Source organism: Gymnodraco acuticeps, unplaced genomic scaffold, assembly GCF_902827175.1.
Source record: "Gymnodraco acuticeps unplaced genomic scaffold, fGymAcu1.1, whole genome shotgun sequence".
NCBI lineage: Eukaryota > Metazoa > Chordata > Actinopteri > Perciformes > Bathydraconidae > Gymnodraco > Gymnodraco acuticeps.
This window is the reverse complement of record NW_022989759.1, coordinates 78,417-101,994: the sequence shown is the minus strand read 5'-3', so window position 1 is coordinate 101,994 and position 23,578 is coordinate 78,417. Positions and strand designations below refer to the sequence as shown.

The 23,578-nt window shown below is 42.4% G+C and overlaps 1 long non-coding RNA gene and 1 other non-coding gene across 2 annotated transcripts; one reads left to right on the top strand and one right to left on the bottom strand.

Moving 5' to 3' along the window:
* The first annotated feature begins 3,557 nt into the window (after positions 1 to 3,557).
* Positions 3,558 to 3,630, top strand: trnar-ccu. The gene has a single exon. It is a non-coding gene; the product is annotated as a tRNA-Arg (tRNA).
* Positions 3,631 to 6,012: 2,382 nt separating this feature from the next.
* Positions 6,013 to 6,980, bottom strand: LOC117545483. The gene is made up of 4 exons (XR_004568846.1): positions 6,946 to 6,980; positions 6,780 to 6,844; positions 6,308 to 6,391; positions 6,013 to 6,204 (listed from the first exon to the last, which is right to left on the bottom strand). It is a non-coding gene; the product is annotated as an uncharacterized LOC117545483 (long non-coding RNA).
* Between the last annotated feature and the right edge of the window lie 16,598 nt (positions 6,981 to 23,578).

The following is a 23,578-nucleotide window of genomic DNA, read 5'->3' as shown; positions in this document are numbered from 1 at the left end:
ACAGAAGAGAATAATTGATCCCCGGTCAACTGCTCTGAAGGCAGCAATGCTTACCACTATGCCACCATCGCTATTGTGCTGATATTCCAGCAAATGATTTATCTTTCTATCAGGACTCAATCAATTGAATGAATGAAAAAAACAAGAAGGCAGTTTCAAACATTAAACAGAACACACCTGCACAATGGATTGAGATAGAAAATATCATTGTAACCTAAAAACTAATTCCAAAAATATTGAGGGAGATTTTAAAGAAATATTTTATTGTAACTTGGAGATGTTTGGAAATTCCTCAGATTCCCACAAGCACTGATACGAAGAACCCTGATGAAATGTGTTCTCATTTGTAAATACTGACCCCCTACTAAGATTGTTTTACGCGGCACGTCATACTTCGCCACTTTCCAAAAGTTTAATTTAAAAATGTTTTAATTCCTATTTCACTTTTGTCCGGGCGGAAGTGTCCACTGGGGAATCAACCCTACATCAATGTACTTCATGCCAGAAAACAATTGTTATTCACAAAGTAATTAACTGTGTTCTTTCTTTATTTCGTAAAGATAGCAGAGTATATAATCCACCCAGAATCATACATTTTAAGGAAAGAGATTTTTTTTTTACACAGGACAGAGCAACCGCTTTTAAAAAACAAGTTATTGAAGACCTCAATCGTGCAGTCCAGTATTCCTCCTGTCAATCTGACAGTTGTAATGCTCAGCTGTCATAAGGCAAATCCAAAACAGAGAGTCTAAATCTTGGCTTCATGTTATTCAAAATAAAGTTTCAAAGCAGCTTTCTTACTTTGGAGAAAACGGGGGGTTACGTATTGTAACCCTAGTTCTATAAGCACAGGCGGAGCCCTCTACTGGACTCTATGGGTACTACTCTCATCAATGATACGCGAGCGTTCACACACTGAAGTTGTATAAACGTAGCCGGCCAATCAGGGTGAGCCTACCTGAATGCGCGCGCAGGCACACAGTATATAAGGCTGCTACGCCTCCTGACTGTCATCCTACACCCTCTTCAGCGAGCGGCATAGGAAAGACAGGGCTCCTAGGTAGAGGGCTCCGCCTGTGCTTATAGAACTAGGGTAACAATACGTAACCAACCATTCTATCTCACACAGGCTCCGCCCTCTACTGGACTCTATGGGTACAGTGGGTGGAGCCCCGATGGATAAATGCCCTGTCGACCAACAACATCGACCCATCACACTGCCCCTGACCGGCCTTTGGTTACCAGCCACCGCACCGCAACTTCTTCTCCTCCGGTTGAGACCGTGGAGAAGTCGGGGCCTCAGCTTACTTGGCTGGGTAGAGTCCAATTGGTCTGAATAAGCCCATAACCCCAGGTGCCAGCGCAAGTGACTATACACTGCGCACTACGTTTCCCGGGTCCCCAAGGAGCACGGGAAGAATGCCAGTGCACTATGTCCCCCACACTCACACACGCTTACCTCGTGTAGAGTGTGCATGGACGATAGTGGGGAAGTCCTCCAGCCCTGTATGGGGCTTACTGCGCACCATGTTTCCCGGGTCCCTAAGGAGCACATGCACGCGCCCACCTGCTGCTTCCTTTGAGCAAGAAGCAGCATAGGCCAAGCTGCGACTTCTCCTCATCCATGTGACCGAGGAAATCACGGCAAGCAGCGTCGGCCACACCGTGGACCAGGATATTAATTTGGCCGATGCTGTGGCCAAATAATCGCTCTGATCCGGTGAGGTGGGGGCATATTGCGGAAGAGCAATCAGTGAGACGCCCAACACACCTGTGTTTATTTGCAGCCGCCCTGTCACACGGCAGAGGTTCTCTGCCCAGCCTGCTGCCTGTGGGAGTAGATGGGCTGCCACGCTCCGCCGCCATGGTCATCACCAGGGGGAAGTCCTGGCGGACAGACCTGGGCGGTGACTTCCATGGACGCCGGACAAGTGCCCGACAACGAGAAGTCCTTGTCATCCTTCTCCCCGGCAAACGGAGCCATCCGCCCCGTTGGAATGGCGAACGTGAATGGCACCGCCTCGGCCATAGCCTGGTCCCCCAAACACTCGAAGCAGAGGTGGTGGGGATCGGCGCCCGTTATTAAGCCAGGGCACGAAGGACAGGCCCGGGTCTCTAGAAGTGGCGACTCCATGAAGGTATGATAACTCTTTCTTCTTCTTTCAAACGTTTTACTTTTCTCTGTCAGGTGTTGTCCTGCTCGCTAAAGAGAAACGGATGACAGTCAGGAGGCGTAGCCGCCTTATATACTGTGGGCCTGCGCGCACATTCAGGTAGGCTTGCCCTGATTGGCCTGCTACGTTTATACAAACTCAGTGTGTGAACGCTCGCGTATCATTGATGAGAGTAGTACCCATAGAGTCCAGTAGAGGGCGGAGCCTGTGTGAGATATAACAATGGTGGATGAGTTTAGGAATGGATATGAAAACATTACAAGAAATGTAGATGACATATTCATCTTAATGTATTCTTCCCACCGTACACAGATGCATGGTTATCCATCTTTAGATAAAAAGGGATCATACCAATTACTCAGATAATTAAAACGTTAGGATATTGTTGCTTTTCTTCTTTGTTGTGTCTTATTCTGGGTTTTCCAAACCGGGTCAAATGCTTAATTCAGCTGTTACCTTATGAACACAACGGCCCTTTAACACTGTGTTCTTTAAACAGCTACAGATCAGCCTCACAGATTCAATGAAATGATACAGATATTCAGAGGTAGAAACAAGGATTTCTCCAAAGACTATAATATTTATTATTAATTGGAACATTTAAAGCATCAATACAATATTTCAAATCAGCAATGAAGCTAGTAAAACAAGACTTAAATATATTTAATATTAACATGAGTACAAAGGTTGTAAAGACAATGATTAAATGAGCATAGACCGTTTGAAACTAGCAGTACACATGCAGGGAACAGCTGCTCACATCAAGGGTGCAGAGACACAAAAACAAGCAGTGTCTTATGAGCTTAATCAGACAAATACCCTAAACTATAATACTCAAAGGGAAACAAACATTATAACAATGCCGCCACAAATGTATTAACTTAATAAAATCTACGATTGGTGTGTACCTTTTGTCTCTATCTCACACACACATTGCACAGGGCATGGGCCAGAGTCATGGAAGACCGCCAAAGACTGGACGTGAAGTCACGCAGAAAACATTTACAACACCATGCAAACACCTAAAGAGCAGCAACCTTAATGAAATATGAGGAACCTACCGGAAGAACTACAGCAGGTTAGGGGAAGAACAGGTAATGCCTGTTAGTATATTGAAGACTAAAAACTAGGAAAATGCAAATGAATGCAGGTGAGAATGCACCGAGGATGTGACCTAATCTACATAAGGGGTTACGGCTCGCTAATTAAATCTTAATCTCGCAAGATAATGTTGCTGAAAATTGTGTCTGAAACTGTACCAAATATAGCCTTTATCTGAAGTCTGCTGTCCCTCCATCACAACAGATGGGATTAGAACCCACAACCACTGATATATCCACATGAGCAGCCAGCAGATCAGTGATTCTAATGATGCATGGTCAAGCCCCAGTGGCCCAATGGATAAGGCACTGCCCTCCTAAGGCAGGGATTGTGGGTTCGAGTCCCATCTGGGGTGATTCATTGATAGCAGAAAGAAGCTCCACTGCTTTATGAACATAGTATTATCATCCATCTAGTAACTCAGAATGATGAACTGCTTTCAATCTGAGTTAATGATCGTAAAACCCAACTAGAGGTTATTCTTTTTCACATAATAAAACTTGTCTTGTCTAGTGCCCCTATAATACCTGACGGTGCTTACAATGAAAAAGAACATCTTATTGCTATATTTCAAACACATTGAGATGAGGGTGCAGTGCTCCTTAAAAAGTCTAACCTAACAATGTTCCAGTAAATGCAGTGAAACGTTACAGATAAAAACAGCAATTTATTTTCTTATGAAACATTTCCCCAAAGATGCTTTCCCCCCCAGTGAGCATTCTCATGGGAAAACTAACACCTCACTTTTTTCCTCCCCCTCTTCCTTCTCCAATAAAGAAGAGAGAGCTGAGGGGCCATAACGGTCGCAAGGCAGCTCTGTTTGATCCCCATGCCGTGCTATCTTCACTTTTCTCCTTTCAGCCCGTATGGATGGGGATCAGTGGAGTGGACCGCCCGTCTGCCCAAAGGGACAAAAGTCCCCCTGCTAATTGCTGCCACATCAAATGAAGAGGGACATCCCAAAGAGGAGCCTCAGATTGATGGAGAGGGGGAGAGGGGGGGAAAGGACAGCAAGTTATTCTTAGCGCTGCTCACTCCTTCACTCACATTATCCTCTTTGTTCAACAACACAAACAATCTGGATTTTACTTTGAGTTGTGGTGATCACATTTTAATTTAAAATTATTATTAACTATGTCTTTCATTTAAAACATGCGCATAGATTTCCATGCACATCATTAAATATATTTATGGAAACAGATAGTTTGTTTTTAGCACATCCTCATCTAAATAACCTATTGTGTTATGATTTCATTGTCGTAATATTACAACTTAGTACAATTGCTTACATTCTGTAAATAAATTAGTTGTTATGATAGTGGCTCGTTGTTAATTTGGTATCATCTCAGATATGTTTAAAGAAACTGAGGGTTCGTCTAAATATCCCTCCTTTACGGTGGCCGGCGGTGCAAACGCAGAACAACGGCCCAAAACGCACATAAGAAGGAAACAGCTGCAAATAATGAAATGGAAAACAAACAAACCCCGAAAACAAACGCAACAAAAAAACGCTGCCAAAACCAAAACGATATGCAAAGTTCAAAGCACGTACAAATCCCAAAACACATTTTTTTTAAAACATTCCGGAAGTGCTCCAGGCCTCTAGGGGGCGCGCTACGTGGAACAGATTGATGTCTGACCAGACAGAGAGAGAACGAACGAGAGGAAAGAAAGTTAATTTAAATGGAGAAAGATATAAGAAGCTACGTTTTGTTTTTATACATAGAGCGTCATATTTATATAGCTAGCGTTAGCGTGCCTAACTACTACACCAGCTGAGGGAGGAGAGCTTCACGTTAAGAGAAGATACAGTGAGGGAAGAACATTGTAAAGAGATGACAGATCAAGTGCAGGCAAATAACACGGGCCATAGTGAGTACCGCGGAAAAAGGACATTTGAATTCTTAGCAGTTTGTTTATATGTATGTATTTGTGTATAGATGTTGCAAATATACAGAGCTTTAGCAATTACCTGTAACTATGGTCATGCTAATAAAGCTATTGAATTGAGAGAGATGTGACAACATGTGAAGAGGGACAAAGTAATGACAGGAGAGTAGTGTGCATTAGACATGCTCAAGAACAAATATAGAGACATTCAAGGAGAGAGAACACAGATTCAACGGTAAACATGATGTATCTTTCTATTTATTTAGCTAACCACTATTTAGACTATGTGTTTTTGATTGACTTGATTAAATGGATTCACTACATCAATGTATGTATTTTCAGGCCGCCATGTTGTGTCCTTTCTGTGGCTAGCATCTGGGGACAGTTCAAGTGTTCTAGGCTCCTGTGGCAAACATGTACAGTTTGTGGCAGAAGTTGAACACAACAGTAAGTTCACTTTTTTGTATTGTATCTGTTTCAAATGCAATAAATAAGGATTCAACACACTACTCTGTTTAGAATACTAATTGCAGATGCATACACTAGTTATCAGCATGAAGGACACATTTTTTCATTGTCTGTTTATGTGAAATATGTAGAAGCCATCATTACATTGTAGACCAACGCATGATTAAATACACAAAACAGCTTATATTATACATTCATAATTGTGTATTAGTTGTATCTTTATAGAGAACATTATATATTTAGAATCAGATTTTGAGACAGTGAGCGGCTGGGAAAGTCACACCACCATGGGGCATAAACAGTTGCTGACGTGATGTTTTCTTCATTCTCAGGCATTCCATAAGGAGGGTCAGGAACTCACGCTTGGGACCACCAGTGTCCCCTCCATCCTCAGTGTGTCCCCTCCATCCTCAGTGTGTCCCTCATCCTCAGTGTGTCCCTCATCATCAGTGAACTTAACTGACATCTCATGAGGGGTCGAATGAGGCCCGTTTGAAGCCGCGGTTGCTCCATCCCACACACACACACAGAGAGTTCTGCAACAATGTCCTCCGCAGTCAGGTATTCTGTGCTGGGAAAGACACACTGATGTATTGTAATATGAAATGATGAAGCTATAATAAGATTTACAGTATAGAATAGAACAATTAAGTGGTAAAAGTAACAATTAATACCTATCATCTGCAGTTTGCTCCATTTTGTCTTCTGGCTCAGACTGGCTATCAATAATGATAGGTGCATACACATTTGTGTAGTTGCTGCAGTGAGAAGACAGTTGAATCATTATTTTCAAATACATAATATATGCATGGCAGTCATATTTACAAAAGGATGTCGATCCTCTTCCTGTTTTGTTTTTAATACATTGGGTTCTAAACTGACAACAGCACTTTTGGCATACTCCTGCACAATCCTTGCAAACATTTGAAATGGATGCAACAAACAATATCTGATCTTTGAAAAATATTGGTGGGTGTTTTTTGTATCGTCTTCACTAAGATGTCATTTGGAAATGTATGAAAGTATAATTGTTCTGCTTCCTGGTAATGTTACCCACTGTGATTGGAGGCTATACAAACAAACACATGTAAAATAAAGATACACAGCAAACAACTGTGTCACGATGCAACTGGCAACATGGTTTACCTATAGAAGTGGTTCTGACCCGGGGCAGACTGGACCTCTTCCTGGAATGGGGTTGGTGCTCCATCCTAGTTTTACCCAGGAAACAAGTGCACACAAAGGTATTTATTGATTTCATGTTCACAAACTCAAACCTACATGGTATAATTACATTTGTAATTAGTCTTACCCGATCAGCGCTGGTTGTGGGTGCCTGAGAGGTCTGATAAAGGTAAACAGCAAATATATTCAAACTACTGTGCTGTTAAAACATTCTGCTTCTTGTGGCACAAAATAATATGTTGACAATGTTTTATTTTACCCTGGCAAACTGTTGTCCATTCGTGGAGTGCTCACTTCGTGAACATTTGGAATGTCTAACACCTGCATTCACACAAATGACTGACTGAAATAAAATTAATTCACTTTAATTAAGAATAAATCCAAACTGACCAAGGTACATTATATTGTTGACCGTCCTTTAACTCTCACATTAGGATTTACATTGGGGAACAATAAACCAACTCCTCTCTGCACCTAATATATCTATATGATGTCAAGAGTTACATTTAGGTGCACAGTGCTGTCTCTTGACTTGCAAACTCTTTCACCAAACAAGCTAACAAGCTGGGTAAATATGACGCTCTTTGTATCAAAACAAAATGTACCTTCTATATATCGACTTTCTCCACTTAAATGAACTTTCTTTCCTCCCGATTTCCATCACTCTTGTTCGTTCTCTCTATGTCTGGTCAGACATCAATCTGTTCCACATAGCGCGCCCCCTATAGGCCTGGAGCACTTCCGGAATGTTTTTTTGTTGTATGTGTTTTGGGATTTGTACGTGCTTTGGACTTTGCATATCGTTTTGGTTTTTGCAGCGTTTTTTTGTTGCGTTTGTTTTCAGGGTTTGTGTGTTGTATTTAGTTTGCATCATTTCTGTAAATTCAGCGTTTTTTGGTTGTATTTGTTTTCAGGGTTTGTTTGTTTTTCATTTCATTATTTGCAGCTGTTTCCTGCTTATGTATGCATTTTTGGCCGTTGTTCCGCGTTTGCACCTGTCGGCCACCGTACTCCTCAAATCCTCCAACCTTCGATCTTGACGTGCTATCTTAAAGGACATCCCAGTCCCTTCAATGAACCTGGTGATTTATTTAAATGCAAGTACTAATAATTTAAGGAAGACAAATGCAGTTCAATGTGAAAGGATATGGACAAGGGAATAGCAACAACAACAAACATATACATTTGAGACGTTGAAAGACAATACAGGCTTTTAAAAAATAGTTGACTAACAGGAATAAAAATGTATTTCAGTAAATATATGAAAAGTATTTTTTTAGAATCTATGTAGGACCATGAGGAAGAGACATGAGGGAAACAAAGATGGAAAATCATATATTTCGACGCAGAGCCTCATGCTTCTTCTTCTTTAACTTTTCAGGTTGATTCAAAATAAAAGTTCTTTGCTACTTTCATGGCAGGATGAGGGGCGGGACATGTCCTCTGAGCCCCACTCCAATGATCAATGCCTATGTACATACTGATTGTCTCAGGGTATTTTCAACAGTTATCATTTATTTTTCGCCTCTTTTAGCTCGTTCTCTTGGTTTTACATCACACCACGGTTCATTCTCCTAAAACCTCAAATGTGTCTTACACCTCTGTGCTGCATGGAATGTCCACACCTCTGACACTTTTGATTTTGTTTAAAAATGTTGTCAGTTTTTATAGGTCGTATTAAATCAGTGTAATAAGAGAATTATATCGGTTTTTTTAAACGTTTCCCATTAATTGGTATTATATCATTTAAGTATTTGATGGTGCTAATGTAATGTAATTATACCCCCACTCATCCAGTAAAGAATACATAAATCAGTAAGTGCATTGAAACAGCACTGAAGCTTCATTTCATCTTCTTTATTGTTGTTTATTTATGTTTCTTTTATAAGACACTAAGTCACATGTATGGTTTGCTCTGTGCTGTACACATGCAAATCTGTTTTACTTTTATGTGACAGCTGCTGGTTTTGACAAAGTGTTTTGAAGAACCAGAGGTAGTTCGGCCTTTGCAACACTTTCCGTTCATAGATTGTTTGTAACTTTTAGTAAAGGACCTCAAAACTTGTTTCTGCCATTGTGCTCTTACTGTATTGTAATAAACAGCAGCAGTGTTGAGAGGTGAAAGGTGTTGAATTATTTCAGACATATATGAATACTGAAAGAACTATCCCGTTATATCCGAAGATCGTGGGGTGGATGAACGGTTTAATGAAGTCCCAATTATAATAGCATGTCACTATGTGAATAGGATTGCAGTGGTCGGTCGATGTTTTCTTTTCTGTTTCATGTTTTTAGGAAAAGAGTTGGAAAGACATTCCCAGATTAGTTCTGCCCGTGCGACTGCCTGCTATGTTGTTGGAGGCAGACAGTAGCTGCCCTCTCATTGTCCCGCAGCATGAGGACGGTCAGTGGAGCAGGACCCTGCAACAAAAGGCCTGGAGCCAACACTGTGTGTGTTTGTGTGTTGGTGTATGTGTGTAGCTGTCACGGCCCAGTGATATAAGTGTCTTTGGGCCCCGGTCGGGTCCCTGCACCACACAGGGACAGAAAGAGAGAAAAAGCTGTCACTTCAGAGGGTCCTTTGAAAAGCTGCCTCGCTATAGAGCAAACAGGCCCTGAAAGTCACAGTCCATATAGTCCTCCCAGCAGTCAAATGGTCGCTGCTCAGCTTCTGCATCAAATTATTTGAAATGTATTCTTAACACCCCCCCCCACCTTAACTTCACCCCTCTCCCACCCAGCCCTTCCTTTTCTTAACTCATGCATTCCTGTTTTCCAATTGTGTTGTCTTTGTGTCAGAGCGAGGCTTTGTTGGGCCGTGAGGCTGTTGAGGCAGGCGGTGCCGTTTCAAAGTGTTTATTGATGTGAAGTCTCCACATGATGTTGGATCTTGTTGTCAGGGGTCACAACCTGTTAGTGTTCCGGTGTGGTCGAGGTAAGACTCACATCTTGATCCGTGCTGGCGGGTCACGCTCGGCCTTTGAAAGCAACAAGACAAACAGATCTTTTGGACGTGGGCTCATCCATCAAGCACACCTTCAGACTGTATCAGCCAAGCATGCCGCGCTGTCACTCACCGGTAAGTAAGCTGTTCGCGGCAGGAAGCGAGGTCATGAGAGGACCTGCTGTACATCAGCGGGTGAGAGCTGTGGTACCCCACCTGGGGGCCGGAACCCCTATCAATAAGAGAACCCAGGTAGGTCAAATGATGAACTGATATCATACTTTATTGTAGAATACTCTAGGTTGTAATCTATTAGGCAACACGATTCAGGTTAAACTGCTGATTTAACAGCTTATACCTCATAGGAAACCTATGAACAAGGGCTTCAAAGCAAAGAAGGTAAGGAACTACTTGTATATTTCCATTCACGATACATTTTGATTCTAAATAGCCTCTACTTGGATAGTGGAAGTTAATCAGCCCGGGTTGCTCATGTTAGCACTGATTCCCACAAGATGGCACCTTTTCTTCATGTTATTTCATCATGTGCTGAGTCATTGCAAAGATAGGCTTTAGGCTTTGTATGACTTTTGGGCCCAGTGTTGTCTAAGATGTCTTTTCACATGTATGTTGGTCATTCTGAGCTCTGTGCCTTCATAAAGCTTGAATCTTCCCGTGTACAACTCTCTCTGAACTCAATTTCCTTCTATAAAGTATTCACTTTGATCAGTCGACACTTATTTCCCATGGATCTTTTCTACACACTTCTGTCAAATCATGATGTCATCTTGACTTGACTGCAAGACATCACTGTTGACAAATGAGTCAAATCATGGTGAGCATTAATAGAACATGAACTCTGTTCACCTGCATGCAATGAGACACCTGCCATACCTCCACACTCTTCCTGTGTTCGATCTGAGAAGAAGCTCTTGACGTATATTATGAGGGTAAGAATCCTAAAATAGGGATGGCCCTAATACCACATCTGCTCTCGTTCAACTGACTGCACCCTCTAGTGGTTGTAGGAACTATGACTATGTCCAAAGGTAGAGGTCAGGTGAGGGGTGAGTGGAGGGTCAACAAATCATCAGATTTTAAAATCAGCTGCTGTTTGTTTCCTGTTCTTATTGGATAGGAAGGTGCAGACCTCTCCAACCGCTCCTCTAAATGTATGTGCTTACCTCTATTTCAGACATATCAGTTGTACTTAGGGTTAGGGTTTCTAGATGGACCCCAGCTATGATCTCGACCAAATGGACAAGAGATACCATTCCTAGTTCATATTTACATCCAAATCTACAGCTGTGGGCGTAGACATGGAGGAATGAATCACAAGGTGGCTAATGTGCAGGCGACACATGATATGACCAGCATTGGTGTCCAACTGGATATCAGGAACTTCTATGTCCTTATGTTCACTGAAATGTGTTTCACTGGAAAACTGCACACCACCGTCCAACCAGAAGAATCTTTTTTTATATATCTGACAGAACAAAAAACTGAAAAGGAAGCAGTCTTATGATGACTATACAGAAATTAAAAGAGGCTGAAGGGCTTGCTTTTCACTGAAGGTGTACCTGGCATGGTTTCATGTGACAAGTACAATTGATTGATTTATAATTGACCATGATCCCAGTGGTTTACTAACCGTAACTATGTTTTTATGCTGGCGACCATGGAGACAAGCTCACCATATCTCCACTAAGCTCTTATTTGAACCCAGACCACAATCTTTCCCTCGACTAAGAAGGTGGTTTGTTGTGCCCTTAGAGGGAACAGACACATGCTGTGTTGATAGAGGTGTCAGATCAGAACACATTTCTTGTGGTTAAAAAGGGTATGGACAAGTGATGTGTCCTTTTATCCTTTTCTCGATTGCAGACTGCTGATAAGGATGCTCAAGACCTAGGGCAATTTGCAGTCATATCAATCTGCAGAAATAAGGGCCGGTCATTTAAACGACAGCTGTGGCCAAAAAACACATTTGTTTCCCGTCTGATATTCTTTCAGAACACAAAATGGGAATATTCACTTTTATATATTGAGGGTGCAAAGACTTTGTATTGATGATGGCTAAACTGTGCTAAAAGAAGGTTAGTAAAGAAAAGAAAAAGTAAACAAGAATAAGAAAACAGTGCAAGAGAAGGTAAGAGGTTAAAGACACACATAGCTGGAAGACAGACAGGAAGTAAAGACTAACAGGAACACTGTATGGGCTCTGCAGCGTATAAAGACTGGTTCATGGAAAATAAACTGAACACACTTGGACAGTTAGAGAAAACATTGATCAGTGCAGTCACGTTGTTGTGGCTGCAGTTCGACCTGATGCTACGCAGTTAAAAGGGCGTCAGCTTTCATGGCGGAATAAATGCAATCATTTTGAATTCACTAAAACTATGATTTTTGTCATTTCCCTTGTAAAAAGCTGGATATGAAGTATGCAAAGCGTACATATTTAAACAGAGAGGAGCCATACATTACAGTAAAGTAAATGTATAACATTGATGGACTGTGAACATGCTGCAGTGCCCCCCCCCCCCTGCTGTCTCTCTGTTGTTGACCCGCTCGTTACACCTGACTGTCCTCATCAGCTTTCATTGTCGTCTCATCAGGAGTTAGATCTAATGAGGGTCAGTCTCTCATTACCGCCCATGTCGGCTCACCCCAGTCTGACCTTTGACCTCTATCCTCCCTACGGCCAATCCAGTTTCTTTCTCCCCCCTCCTCTGCCAGCCTTACGGTCAGACACAACACAGCATTTTGAAAAGTGGTGACAGAATGCGTTAGGATGACAGAGGAAAAGAGCCAGATGATTAGAGGTCAATACAACTTCCATTCAAAGTAATCCCAAATCCTGTTACATTCACAATCGGACAAAATAAACAGAACAACCTAAACAATAACAAACAAAGTTATGCTCAAAAGCAATACAATTCATATTTAAAAAATTGTGAAATTTGAATAAATGTTCCACTACAGTAACACTACCAAGACTTTCAAATGACAAATACATTTGATTTTGAAGGATAGCCTTATGAGAGTAGGGGGGGGGGCTGGGGGTGGTAGCGGAGGTCACAGTGAGGGTGGAGGTTTAAGATTAGGGGCAACAATGAGTTAAATGTTCCCCTGCCAGACCATGCAGAGGACGAGGCATCCCCCCAGTGTTCATAATTTGTCTGGAATAATTGAGTGTGTGTGTGTGTGTGTGTGTGTGTGTGTGTGTGTGTGTGTGTGTGTGTGTGTGTGTGTGTGTGTGTGTGTGTGTGTGTGTGTGTGTGTGTGTGTGTGTGTGTGTGTGTAGCCAGGGCTCAGGCCTGGCTCTCTGCTAGCTGGAGGTGAAGGGGCTCTCCAAAGAGAGTGGAGGACCCTCGCTGTCAGACAGGAATCTGAAGAGACCTCCCAGAAGCCTCGGCGGTGAGAGCCGGCCCTCACCTTGTTCCCTCTGCAGTCAGAGAACATGTTCACCACATCACAGTCCAAATGGATACTGACATGTTCTGTTGATATGGGGCACACATGGACAAATGAATACCAACCCTAGTTCGGGTATGATATGATTGACTTGAAATCTTGTGTAAAGGAACAAACTGTAAAAACAGAAATCAAATCTATTTGCAGAGTCAAGCACCCAAGGTGAGATTTGAAATGTATACTTTTATTTTGTACAAGGAGGAGGATAAGGTCTACAGTTCGAAATTCTAATGCATTTCTCAGATCTCTAAAGAAAATAATCACTTTTGGTTCAAACTCACATGTGGGCCTATTACTCCTCTGTATGATACCAATAATTGTAACTCAAAACTTATAATTTATATATTTCTTTACAACTTTCAGATAAAATATTATACATAATATATAATGTTGCGAGTGGTTGGAGTAGAGGTTTGGGGTTTGGAATAGGTATTGAGGATGGTATTAGGTGTAATGAGCGTGCTGCTGTTGGAGGAGGAGGTGTCAGTGACGGTATATTTAAATTTGTGTTTTTAAAGTCAACAAAAATAATCCTTAATTTATAAATCCCAGAATAAGAATGATTCTTCTTCAGACTGCTGTGAGCATCATGCTCTGGCTGATGGTGACTGGGGCCCTTTCTCATTTCACTCATTTCCCCTCCTCGACTCCTCGGTCCTCCGGTAGTGACCCGGAAATGAATTTCAGCGCGCCATGTTGAAGGACATCTCATTTCTCTAAATGCACATCGAGGATCGAGCGTCGAGGAGGCTCTCTGGAGGAGCTCTAACCGAGGATACACTGATGGGTCCTCCACGGCTCCTCCGCGCGGATGTATTTCCAGCAACAGTGATGTTTCAAAGAGTCGTGACGCACGGCCGGACTGATCTCAGCCAATGACATCTCTGCATGCTTCCCCTGGATATTATTTTATTAACTGCTTTCATCAGAGCATGTGTACAGTGAGAACAGCTGTGAGGTCCAGAAAGCAGAGCAGTGTGTAAAATATATATCACTCAGTATAACAGGCCTACTCTCTTTATTTGCTGTAGTTTAGTAGATATCTACAAACAAAGAGTCAATATTTTTGGAAGACCATTTAGTGCTTCACATAATAAAATACACAACGGCTGTAGCCTGATTATATGCTTTAGGAGCTGTAGGTGTGTGTGTGGTACAGTGTGTAGGTGTGTGTGTGGTACAGTGTGTGTGTGTGTGTGTGTGTGTGTGTGTGTGTGTGTGTGTGTGTGTGTGTCCACATCTGTAGCCTGTTATTGTCTCATTATATCGCACTGTGAATTAATCAAAGTAAATATATAAGTGGTCATGAACACATCTGTCCATCAGACAGAGGGCTGCTGTGCCTCCTGTCATCATTAATGGACGTCTCTTTAAGATGACCGCTCAGAGGAGAGGAGTTCTCATTTCTCTAACCGCCTGCTGCTTCAACTCCTCTCTCCTCGGTTCCCCTCCTCGACTTCTCCGCTCGCATCTCCTGCGGGCGGGACTAAGACACGAGGATAGCAGTCGAGGAGGGGAGTCGAGGAGGGGAAATTGAGAAATGAGAAAGGGCCTGCTGGGTGTCCGCTCTGAGGTTGATCAGACACTGAGGTCCAACTTTAATGATGCACTGCCATCTAGTGGCAACACTGAAACATGTTGACCAATGAAGAATCACTGCACCTCCTGTGATTGACAGCTCCTCCTGTGATTGACAGTTTGTTATGGAGGTTTCAATTGAAACCGTGCTGTAATATCAGTAATCTCAAATTACAGGTAATTTCTGAAATGTTTACTATGAACGATTTTTATATTAATTAGGGCCGGGACTTTAACGCGTTAATTAAGATTAATTAATTACACAAAAATTAACGCGTTAAAAAAATTAACGCATTTTAATCGCACTTATTTTTGCACCGCGGAACGTTTCTCACTGGATGAGTTTCAGGCGTACCGATTATACTGGAGCACCAACTAACGTTCATGACTTCAGACAACAACAAACCACAGTGAACAACAGTGGGAAATGTTGTTTTAAAAAACGGACGGATGGAAGCGTCGATAAAAGCACGGTTGTGTGCAAATTATGCAAAAAGGAATTCGCATATCACCGCAGCACATCAAGCCTCAAGTATCACCTCAATGCAAAACATATAGCAGCTAGCTTGATGTAAACAAGACGAAAGTCTTTCTCTGGTCTGCATCCCCTTAACAATTGTATGTTTTGAGCTGTACTGTACTGTACCCAATATACAAGCTGTTAATAAACTTTTCAATCAATCAATCAATAGCGTGGAAGCTAGCGTGGACGTTAGCCTCTTTTATCGCGTTCACACAAAAAAGAGCCGGTACTAAAATTAGTTCATGAGAACCTTTTTACCCCCACGAAAGTCCCTGCTAGAGAGCAGAGAGCTGCTAGAGAGCAGGGACTTTCGTACGGCTCTCTTGTGAGAAAAGAGCTATATTTCTGATTGGCTGGGCGGATTGCAAACCACGCCCCGTAAAACTCCCAAAAAGTTTTGTGAATTTTATTATCCTCGCATTAGCATTATTAGCATTAGCCCAGCGCAGAAACGCAGAGAGACTAACTTATGGCAACACAAAATAAAACATGGGAGCGTTGGAGATGAGGAGGTGTCGGCGTTCTGGCGATTTACTCGGAAGGCTGCTGGGACTCCCAGCAGCTTCTACTGAAGCCAGTCCCCAACTCCGGGGACTTTGGGCGGCAGTATACGACGTGAAGTGGTTTGCTGCCTGCCAGTAAACCCAATGCAGAAGAAGAAGAAGTGACGTCAGCGACTTCATTTGCCTAATCCTCCCCCAGGTTCAAAGAGTTCTCATGAACTAAATTCTCATGAACCTTTGTGGGAAAAGTACTGCGGTGTGAATGCGCCTAATGGTATACTAAAATCCATGTGAAAAAAATTGCTTCTCACTGTTCTTAGGTCAAATATTTATATGTGATTAAAAATGCGATTAATTTCGATTAATTAATTACAAAGCCTCTAATTAATTAGATTAATTGTTTTAATCGAGTCCCGGCCCTAATATTAATATTTGGCCATGTTTTGAAACAAATAAATAAGTACACTCACAATCATAACCTTTTTTAAATGTGATGATTTTTTTAATTTACAGATAACATGTATGATGAGATAATATTGTTGAAGCTGCACGTATCAACATTTTTATTATTTACTGATGAACATGTTTTTTAGTATATTTACCATTTACCAACAAATTGATCTTGAAGGCTCAATCTGAACTTGGAAACACAACAGAAAAACTCACCCACTTATAATGTTATGTGAGTGTTCCAGCTCATGATAGGGATAAAAAGATGACGGAGGCAAAGAACGGTTTGGTTTGGATTATTTCAAACGGAGGGTGTAAACATAAAAAGGGGCTTCCATGAACCCCAGTCTGCTCCTCTATTTCCCGAGGTGGCTGGGAGAGTGACGGTCCTCCTCTCAGGACCCAGTCTACTGCAAGAGCCCAGAACCAGGTTACCACATGCTTTTATTGAGTGACTGATTACCTGATTCTGGTCTCCGGCCGAGCCACTCCCATCACTCCAGCAGCTGACGCTCTAACCACACCCCGCTGCCACAGTTATCAGCTGATTAATGTCTGTTACTAGTGATTATAACGCTAAAATGAATACTTGATTCTTATTGGTCAATTTGGACATTCTGCAGTCTGCCATTTTCAAACACAGACCGATGCTCAGGATACTGGATCAAGCCAACATATAACGTATATTATTAAACGTAAATCAATCCACAGAAAGAAATCAATGTAACATCAGCTGTGTCCAAAAAAACCATACATTTTCTGTTACTTTACTTTTGAATAGAACAAGAGAAGGAAAGAGGTTAAAGACTCAGAGAGAGCCGGAGGACAGAGAAATCAGCAGATGGCGAACAGGAAGTGAAAACTAAAGGGAACAGCGGAAGGAGATAGACAGGAAGTTAACACTAAAGGGAACAGCAGAAGGAGATAGACAGGAAGTAACACTAAAGGGAACAGCGGAAGGAGATAGACAGGAAGTTAACACTAAAGGGAACAGCGGAAGGAGACAGACAGGAAGTTAACACGGAACAGCAGAAGGAGATAGACAGGAAGTGAACACTAAAGGGAACAGCGGAAGGAGTTAGACAGGAAGTTAACACTAAAGGGAACAGCAGAAGGAGATAGACAGGAAGTAACACTAAAGGGAACAGCGGAAGGAGATAGACAGGTAGTTAACACTAAAGGGAACAGCGGAAGGAGACAGACAGGAAGTAAACACGGAACAACAGAAGGAGATAGACAGGAAGTAACACTAAAGGGAACAGCGGAAGGAGATAGACAGGAAGTTAACACTAAATGGAACAGCGGAAGGAGACAGACAGGAAGTTAACACGGAACAGCAGAAGGAGATAGACAGGAAGTAAACACTAAAGGGAACAGCGGAAGGAGATAGACAGGAAGTTAACACTAAAGGGAACAGCAGAAGGAGATAGACAGGAAGTAACACCAAAGGGAACAGCGGAAGGAGATAGACAGGAAGTTAACACTAAAGTGAACAGTGGAAGGAGATAGACAGGTAGTTAACACTAAAGGGAACAGCAGAAGGAGATAGACAGGAAGTAACACCAAAGGGAACAGCGGAAGGAGATAGACAGGAGGTAAACACTAAAGGGAACAGTGGAAGGAGACGGACAGGAAGTTAACATGGAACAGCAGAAGGAGATAGACAGGAAGTAAACACTAAAGGGAACAGCGGAAGGAGATAGATAGGAAGTTAACAATAAAGGGAACAGCGGAAGGAGATAGACAGGAGGTAAACACTAAAGGGAACAGCAGAAGGAGATATACAGGAAGTTAACACTAAAGAGAACAGCAGAAGGAGATAGACAGGAAGTAAACACTAAAGGGAACAGCGGAAGATGATAGACAGGAAGTTAACACTAAAGTGAACAGCGGAAGGAGATAGACAGGAAGTTAACACTAAAGGGAACAGCAGAAGGAGATAGACAGGAAGTAACACCAAAGGGAACAGCGGAAGGAGATAGACAGGAGGTAAACACTAAAGGGAACAGCAGAAGGAGATAGACAGGAAGTAACACCAAAGGGAACAGCAGAAGGAGATAGACAGGAGGTAAACACTAAAGGGAACAGCAGAAGGAGATAGACAGGAAGTTAACACTAAAGGGAACAGCGGAAGGAGATAGACAGGAAGTTAACACTAAAGGGAACATCGGAAGGAGATAGACAGGAGGTAAACACTAAAGGGAACAGCAGAAGTAGATAGACAGGAGGTGAACACTAAAGGGAACAGCGGAAGGAGATAGACAGGAGGTAAACACTAAAGGGAACAGCAGAAGGAGATAGACAGGAAGTTAACAGTAAAGGGAACAGCGGAAGGAGATAGACAGGAGGTAAACACTAAAGGGAACAGCAGAAGGAGATAGACAGGAAGTTAACACTAAAGGGAACAGCGGAAGGAGACAGACAGGAAGTTAACACGGAACAGCAGAAGGAGATAGACAGAAGCAATAAAATATATCTTTAATCAATAACATCTTGTTTAAATCAATATGTCGTGTCAATTGTATTTATTTATTTAGTAAGAAGCTGTGTATTAAGTGGAATGATTCTCAGAAAGCTAGTCATCATAGTTCCTTTTGCTATAACAACCAGCTTGCTGCATATGATACCTTACTTAACTACGGTTCTAATACATTTGACTGTAAAAGTAAATGAAAAGTAACATTTTAAAAATAAAGAATACTCCTTTAGGTTTTGGCTACACGACTACTAAAGTTAACAGATATTGTTCTAAACTGTATTAAAGTAAACATGTATTATTTTAATCTGTATTGCATTGAACATGTATTATTTGGGACTGTTTTCAAGTAATCCTATATATATAACCTTCTCACTTACACTCACTGACCCAGATACCAGCACACACACATATTCTTTTCAAGGTTCTTTCTGGGGCCAATATAATCTCAGGCACCAATATATCTGTGTACAATGTTTGATTGTCTGGGAAAGAATAGTTTGTGTGAAATATTCCTTGGGAAAGTAAAGGAGTGAATTCAGGTGCAAGATAAAGATTGACTCTGTCCTTGTTTACTTCCGAAGCTCTCACGCTCTGTTCAGAAGTAAAATACTTTTTCCCAGAACTCTGATTCGCTGTATTGGGCCCGACCAGAAGTGAATCCAACCAGTACACCTAGGGGAGTGAGCAACCAACACAACTCCTCCCCACGGACTCTCTGATTCGCTTAGGAGTGAAATCGACCAATTAGAGATTTGGGGGAGGCGGAGCAACAGACACAACTCTGCCCCCAAATATGTCTATGTATACTGATGTTTATTCATGCACGAGGCCCCCTGTTTCTGACTGGCTGGTCCCGATATCTGTATCGCACGGCAGTAGAACTGGGAGTCCAGAGTACTCTGTAAACTTGTATTGGTGTTTTTTACCATTAAAATCAGATTATTGTTATAACTTTTATTCCGGTGTTTTGAACTGCTTCTTTTATTAATCTGACCAGGCTCATCTAACGGACGGCGCGGAGCGGAGGTGGGCTTTTAGCCACCACCACTGTGTTTGCTCCTACACTATTAGATGAGGCTGAGACAATAGGCGCTTTCACACCAGAGTAATTTTCCCAGTACAGTTCCGATAATTCTTAAAATGTTGCGTTCACACCAAAAAAATCCAGAACTAGAACTTAGTTAATGAGAACCTTTTCACCCCCTTTTTAGTCCCTGCTAGAGAGCAGGTACTTTCATGGGAGAAAAAGTTTCCCATTTCTGATTGGCTGGGCGAATTGCAAACCACGCCCCGTAAAACTCGGAAAAGTTTTGTGAAGCCGCCATTGTATTTGCTGGCATTAGCACTATTAGCATTAGCATTAGCCCAGCGCAGAAACGCAGAGAGACTAACTTATGGCAACACAAAAGAAAACATGGGAGCGGTGGAGATGAGGAGGTGTCGGCGTTCTGGCAATTTACTCGGAAGGCTTCAGTAGAAGCTGCTTCCGGCCGGGGACTTTGGGTGGCAGTATACGCCGTGAAGTTGTTTGCGGCCTGCCAGTAAACCCAAAGCAGAAGAAGAAGTCAGCGGCTTAATTTGCCTAATCCTCCCCCAGGGACTTATTCCGGTGTAAACGCGATCTGCTCTTTAGTTCATCAGAACTAAAGAGTTCTGATGAACTAAGTACTGGGACTACCACTAATGTGGTGGTTAGGTTAAAGTGACTGATGTTTGAAAGTGAAAGTAACATTTAAATTGTTTCCCACAGGCTTGAGTTTTGTTTCCCATCCATCAGCGCATTCCTCCACCCTTACCTGTCTTAGCTACTTTTCAGTTGATGTCATCTTGTAGACCTTTTCTTAGTGATCAATGTTTCAATCATTGTGTTTGCTGTCTCCTTACAGCCATACCCTCCACTTGGAGCAGGCCAGGGGTGGAGGTGGAGGGTATGAGATGGCACACTACATCCTCTTTATCATCTACACCCTGTACACTCTGCCCCTTGGCCGTGTCATCAGCAAGCATGGAATATCATTCCATTGCTACGCTGATGACACGCAGCTATATATAAAGACAGACTCTATCCCACATGCTTCCTCACTGTCACCATCATCGTCACCGCTCCCATCAACATCCCTTAACACCTGCATTGAGGAGATAAAGGCCTGGATGTGAGAAAACTTCCTGCAACTAAATAGCTAGTTTTAGCTCTCAACAAGTTTTAAAAGTTTATCTTACCTTTTTTCACCTAGTTAACGTTTTTTTTATTATTATTCATGCATATTTTACTAATCACTCCCCCCTCAAATGGAAATATGTGTTTACATAAATGGTGACCAAACCGTTTGAGACCCACAGAGATAACTTAGACAAAGTTAACTATCTAAACCAGTGATCACCAACTGGCAGCCCGCGGGCCACATCCGGCCCGCCAGACATTCTCATCCGGCCCGCACGACGGGGGTGACTGTGGCGTTGGCGGAGTGGTTACTACGTTCACCTCCCACCCATTTTTTTTTTTTACAACGTCTCGTGAGTAAGGTGCAGTACCGGAGTCCAACAGAGAGGCAGCAGCTGCGGGTCAGTAGACTGCATACTGCGAAACCTTCCCTGCCTTGAACAAGAATTGATCCTTCGTTGTGAAGAGTCTGGTTATTGCGGTCCGCACCACAGCAGTAGCCCCGCTGCGACAGAGTCCAACAGAGAGGCAGGAGCTGCGGGACAGTAGCCTCGAAGCAGGGTTGGGTTGTAACGGAATACATGTAACGGCGTTACGTAATCAGAATACAACAAATCAAGTAGGCTAACTGTATTCAGCTGGCGTTACATTTGAAAAAGGAGTAATCTGATTACAGTTACTTTCGTAAACCTGAAGTGAATACATTTTGGAATACTTTTTGGAATTATTGGTGGAAAAGTTTCCTCACAAAATGTAATATTCATTACCGGCAGAACTGTGTGCACACTGCACAGCGCTGCATGTCTGTGAGCGAGAGAGAGATGCAGAGTGTCTGTGAGGCCCTGCCCCCGCACGCAGATGAAAGAGACAGAGATCTCTTTTAAACTATATTGAAAGTTAGAAACGGAGATGGTTCGATAAAATGTGCAAGATAACGTTTATGTAGCATTTCTTTATTGTCGAGATGATGACATTTATAACGGGATCAAATCAAAGTGAAAGTATGGAGTCAGATTTGGGTCAATATTCTAGCCCGTAAAACAAGCTACTCACGAGCGGAAAATGTGCTTTTACACGCGCATAAAATGACCCTCGCGCGCAGATTAAACCCCCGCGAGCGGCTCTGCGCCCTTTTCAGTGTTGGATGGATAATTAAGGATACAAATGAATGACAAGTGAGCTATTTATTTTTTATTTTTCAAAAAGAATACAACAGTTCTAGCATATTACAAATGCGTGATAATAAAGCAATTGGTTATAAAGAATGTCCTTTTGTATCAAGCAAATAAAAAAACAATTTTTACAACCAATTATATTTATATATATATATATATATGCAATTTTCGACAGATACAGCCCACTCAAAAATATATTGTTTTATATAAAATTAATTAATTAATATATATATATTAGCTGTACACTTTACGAATATAATAGTTTTTTATGGACAACTTTACCATTCAATCTCGTCCAACTGATTTTGCTGCCGTCACTCCTCGGCTCTTGGTAGTTCAGGCATTTATCAAACCTGGCAACTCCGGGTTTCCTGGCAGCTGTCAATCAAAGTCCAGTGGCTCCGCCCCAAAGTGCCAGAAACTTTTCACGCGCGCGAAGACAGACTCCGCGAGGCTGATACTCCCGCGAGCGAGCAAGAGGGCTGTCTCTCTCGCGAGCGAGCGCAGAGCCGCTCGCGGGCGCAGAGCCGCTCGCGGGGGTTTAATCTGCGCGCGAGGGTCATTTTATGCGCGTGTAAAAGCACATTTTCCGCTCGTGAGTGTTGTGGAATATTTTCCAAGGCCCATAACTTTGACCCAGTGTATCAGTTCAAACTGTCCTGACTGAGCACAGGCACCTGTAACCTTGGCTGCTGTGCTCTCAGTGTTTTGTCTCCCTGTTCCTGCCTGTTGGCGTCAGCTGATAGAGGTGTTATCATTCTATCTTATTATGCAGCATGTTGATGATGCTCTCTGAACTAGCTAAATACATGGGTCTGGGGTAGAGTTCTTCAGGATTGACGTGGCAACTCTACCGTGAAGTCAGAACCTCTGACTCTTGGACTTGTGATGTGAATCCTCCGGCCGTTAACTCCAAATAAACCATCATGTGTTTGACATCAAAGCTACTGCTCTTCCTGTGTCTCCTTCCTGAGTCGGTGACTCCCACTACATAGCTACACAGAAGTTTCCTCTACAAATTGGCGTTGTCGGCAGGATGCCAACAGATCTTCAGATTCTGGTAAGTGTGATTTTCAAATCTACTTTGGACATTGCCTTATCAGAATCTGTGATTGACGGTATCCTAAAATTACCTGTGAAACTGATCGGCTGCGTTTCCTTTTGGTTAATGAACATTTGGGGATGATAAACCCAGGAGATCAGTGTCTGGGGACTCAGTCCTGGCTTATTTCCTCTGTGTATGCTGCTCGGGACGGAAGTGCCATACAGGCATACACAGCTCATGTTTAGAGATACCTTAAAGAAAGGGCATCAGTGAAGTGGAGCTTCTGTGTGAATTGAAAGCAATGTAAAAGATTTGTATTGGACAAATCGCCGGATTTTGAGGGTCTTAGCGGCTAAACATAGCAGTTGAAAATAAGCAGCCAGAGATATTTACTGCTATCACCTCTCTGTAAAAACACGGCTCCAGCT